The 4,906-nt window shown below is 46.5% G+C and overlaps 1 long non-coding RNA gene across 1 annotated transcript; it reads right to left on the bottom strand.

The window, feature by feature from the left end:
• Positions 1-656: 656 nt before the first annotated feature.
• On the bottom strand, positions 657-2,247 carry LOC120707055. The gene is made up of 3 exons (XR_005688770.1): positions 2,198-2,247; positions 1,432-1,533; positions 657-887 (listed from the first exon to the last, which is right to left on the bottom strand). It is a non-coding gene; the product is annotated as an uncharacterized LOC120707055 (long non-coding RNA).
• Between the last annotated feature and the right edge of the window lie 2,659 nt (positions 2,248-4,906).

Genomic DNA, 4,906 nt, shown 5'->3' on the forward strand with positions numbered 1-4,906 from the left:
TAAAGCTCAATTTATTCCGAGAAGTTGACGGCCAGAATGTGAAATAATGGCCGTCAACACGCCTCCACACCAAACTCGGAGCCCCCAAGTTTATGTGTGCGAAGCGACTTGTAGATTTCTGCATGGTTCCCAAGAGACAAGAAATCATTTAATCTATGACGAAACAAATTCATCACAGATTGCTGAAAAAACGTCACAAAACAGTATCTATGATGGTTTCGTGACGATTTCGAATAATGTCATGTATTGAGCGTCACAGATTAAATCGAGTGACATTTTCTTGTAATCGTCACAGATTGGCATGATCTATGACATTTATAAACCGTCACAAAACGGCCCAAAGTCCATTTTACCCAGCCCAAGCCCAATATCTATGACAAAAATAAACATCACAGATGTTGTCAAAGATAATGCCATGTGTTCAACCATCAATGACATGGACACTGATGTGGCATCCTACGTGGCAGCTAACATGCCTGATGACGTGGCACTTTTTTAGAGCACCTGGGCCCTGGCCCACTTGTTATTTGTTATTGGATCGATGAATTTTGGAACTGGGCCGCTGCCATGTCAATAATAATGAATTGGAAAACAAAAACAAAAGAAAAATGTTGGCATGAAATAATTATGTTATATACATCGCAAATACACATCCATTACATGCATCATCGAGAATATATTTTTCATCCATTATATACCTCACTTATCTTTTTTTCAAGGATATATACATCACTTGTCACAATCACATAAGAATAACCTTATAAAAAATCTCACAAGAATAAGCAGTTTTCTTTCTAGCTTCTCAACTTCCTTCTGCTGCCTTCTCCCTTCTGCCTTCTCCCTTTTGCTGCTACTTGGAAACAAATGCAGGAATAAAGGGACTGAAACTGAACAGTAGGGGCAGGGATTAAACCATCATAACATGCATCTGGAAAAAGCAATCATCCTTAAACTATCTGCCTCATGTTTAGGCAATGTTGGATAACTAGAACAAAAGAATCAAAGTAGAGCCTGCAGCCTTCTAAACATGCAGAGGCAGTTTACTGAAATAAACTTGGGAATAGAACTACTTTGTAAATTCATCACATCCAAGATTACTTAGTTGCTCACATCCTAGAGAAAAAGGAAATTTCTAGTGATAAATTAGGTGCGCCTCACTATATCTTAGCAGGTAGTAAACAGAGCAATGTCACATAAGTAGATAACAAATTACATAAGTTGTTGAGATTTGCAGGTAACCAAAAACATTGCACAATCTACAGTTTTAGAACAGATATTTACACCCAAACACAACTTATCAGAATCTAGAACATATTTACAACTGAATCTGGTCACTCAAAATTGGTTATCATCAGAATTTCATTACCAATTGTAACAGTAGAAAAGGCATATCTGTACATTCAATGTTGGAACTGAACTGAAGCAACTTACTTTTGAGACGATCACTGAATTATTTCCTTTGTGTCTTGTCCTGAACCAAGATCACTATGTCCCCGTCCCTGTCTTCAACCAAACTGCAAAGCCTCCATGACCCTATCCAAAACAGCCATATATTGGAGCTTGAAATCCATAGCTTACAGCCATAAAGGAAGTCAACAAAATTTAGCATATATAAATACTTTTTTCAAGAATAGTTTTCCACTTGCTATAAATAAAAAATTGTAATGGCAAGGCAGCCTGGCATATGTACATCAATGCACTCAGTTTCTCTATTCATAGCATAATAAGCCTATTACCAATTCACAAGATCTTGAATGCAGAAGTACATAATTTCACAAGAACTTAGCCTAGCTTCTACTGCTGACAGGATCTTGAATGCAGAATGCATTTTCAACTAAGCATCGGAATCAGTGTTGCAATCCTTTCACAAACTGTAGATTTAACTAAAATCCTATGCTTGACAGTTGACAATGGTGACAAAAAACAATCGATTAGGACCTGAAAACAAAATATTTTGGCACCAAGTGTTCATTCTGCAAAATGAAATGTGACCTGCTAGACACACACACACAACTACTGGTAAGCTCAATTCAACCAAGAATCACGCAAGATAGAGCATTACAATAGAATTGACTACACATCCGCACCGTTATCCATGGCAAATCAACATGCATATGCAAAAATATAGGCCTATAAAAGCAGCCGGATCTACTAAAATCCAAGCAAGGGGAGGAGAGGAGAGAGTGCAAAGTAATACCTGGATGGAGCTGGATCCATATGGAGCCTGACGATGGAGAAATTTGAGAAGATGTTGCGGGATGCTGACAAACAGCTAGCCGAGCCCCTTCCGCAAATCAAGAATATGGCTGAAGAGAAGGATCTCCGTGAGAAGGAGCTCGGCGAGCTGAGGGCTGCTGCACACGCTGTGGTGGATATGGTAGATCCACCTGAAGAGAGTACTCAAGTTGACAAGACTCTGCTGGAGCTACTGCAGTGTGACACCCCAAGTTTTTAAACCAAGATTAACAACCAATGTTATACACAAAGGATCAAGAAAAATTTAAATAAAAGCATCAAAATTCATTTTTGCAAGCAATTGTATATATGTATATGCATATGTATGTGTACATTTACAAGTAAATTCTATAACTTTCAAACCAAGTCAAATATGTCCATGGAATTTTATAGGCACTTTCATCATGACAAGAGTAACAAATGCCTAGTTGGACCCTAAGGGTAAAAGTGACAAAATTCACATGAAATGATAAGTCCTTTAGATGGTGATTTTTGAAATATTTAAATAACCTTCAAACCATTGCTCAAATAAAAAAGTGCCTGAAACAAAAGTTATAGATCTTGAAAAACTGAACAAGTTTCCTATTCAAAAGTTTTTCATTTGACCACGGGATCAAAGAGAAAACTTTAGTTTACAAGTAGGAACCCTGAACTTTTCTTTAATTACAGTTGTGCCCCTGACTTCATCTCCCACCTTCCTCCTCCCTGCTCCCTGCCTTGAAGCGAGTCCGTACGCCGGCGAGCTGCCACCTGGCCGGCCATGCACCGCGACCCTACCAAACCACCCTGCGCGCCCCCGGTTTTCCCCTGAATCCGCCCGCTCTGGCGCTCCTTGAGTTCGCCATGCCCCCTCCCCTCTCCTGCGCGTGCCACGAGGATGGCCGGGCAAGCCGCGCCCCAAGCCACGCACCCACGCCGTTCTGGCTGCGCCCTTCCCTAGCTCCGCGCCCTGCCCATCTCACTCGTGCCCGGGCTCGCTCTCCCCCTCGCCAGGGCCTATAAAAGGCCCTGCGCACCCCTGCACGCGCGCCTAGACCCGCCGCCCCCTTCTGCCATTGCCGGCGAGGATTCCCCTCGTCCCCCTAGACCTCCCCAAGCCGCAGCCCCATCCCTCCGGCCACCACCATCTCCGGCCACCACCATGGCCGGTGCGCCACCACCCCCATCGCCGGGGTTCCTGTGTGCGCCGGCGAGCCTGTTGACGCTCACTAACGACCATTTCCAGGCGTCAACTTGATCAGAAAATCATGAGAGTTTGCATTTCTTACACGCATCCTTATCCAATAAAGTTCCTAAATCACACTTTACCTTTTAGAATATGCAAGTTGTGTTTTCAAGCTAATATGCAGGTTACAAGCACACTTTGGCCCGACACAAAATCACAGAAAATATCAGAGTACCGATTCAGGCTCAAATGGACCAAGTGAAGCCCAAGAACTGAAGCAAACCCAGCTGGGGTAGGCCGTGCCTCAACTTTAGGACAAGGGGAGACCAAGACAAGCCCACCCCAGGAAGTTGGGGGCGGTTGGCGGCCCGGGCAGGCCGACCGACCTGCCTGGTCGGCTGGCCAGGCCTATGGGCCCCACCGCCTCAACCAAGGCACGTGGCGCTTCCCTGTTAGCTCACAACATCAGTTTGGGGTGCTGTGGCTGGTGGCTCCCTGCTACAAATACAAGGGGGGGTAGTGTAACACCCTAGTTTAAATTCCAGCATTTAACAATAAATTTAATTGGTTTATTTAATTTTCTAAGGATTTAATTTGCTTAGCTTGCATTAAATCTAATTTTTGTTCCATAAATAATTAAAATCCATCATAGGTTAATTTTGTTGTTGCACCATGCTGGAGCATCTTTTCTTTTGTTGTGTGGTTAGGTTTTGAATTCAAATTAGTTTGAATTCAATTAGTTGTATTTGGTTAGAATTAGGAAGGAAAAGAAATAGAAATATAGAAGAAAGCCTTAAACCCAACCCAAGACCCTCAACCCAGCCCAAACTCCGAATTCGGCCAACCCCGCGCTAGGCCTACTCCACCCGGCCTGCCAGCGCGCGGCCCATACCCCGCGTCCCGCTCACCGTTTCGGCCCGATCTCCCCGCGCGGCCCAGCTCGCTCCGTAGCCCATCCCCGCCTCAGCCGCTCGCCCGCGCGCGTCGTCCCGCTGACAGGGAGACCCCACCGGTCATCCCCCTCTTCCCGCTTCCCTCGCCGCGCAACGGAAGTCCGGCGAGATCTCCGGGATTTCCCCCGCAGGCCTGCACACCGAGATCCCCGGTCCTTCCCCTTTAAACCACCCCGAGCTCCTGCGCCTTTCCCATCCAGCCTCGCCGCCACTCCTAACCCTAGCAGCGCCGCCACCACCCCGCTCCGCCGCGCTAGTGTCTCTGCGCCGCCGTGAAACCATCGCCCCACCTCACCCCGGGCGCCGACGACCCCGCAGAGCAACCGCCTGGGCACCTGGGTCAGCTTCGAGCCCTTGTTGCCCCGAATTGAACCGCGTCTATGCCGGATTTTCCACCCCGACTCGCCGCCGGTAAGAGGCTTAGCAGCTCCGATTTCTCGCCACGGTTGATCGCCGGACTCCCTTAAACCCCGCTACACCGTCCCAGGTCCACCACGGGTCGAGCCGTGCTGCCCAGACGCCCGAAGGCGCCCTTCAGCGACCCGTCCCCGAG

Source organism: Panicum virgatum, chromosome 5K (assembly GCF_016808335.1).
Source record: "Panicum virgatum strain AP13 chromosome 5K, P.virgatum_v5, whole genome shotgun sequence".
NCBI classification, from domain to species: Eukaryota; Viridiplantae; Streptophyta; class Magnoliopsida; order Poales; family Poaceae; genus Panicum; species Panicum virgatum.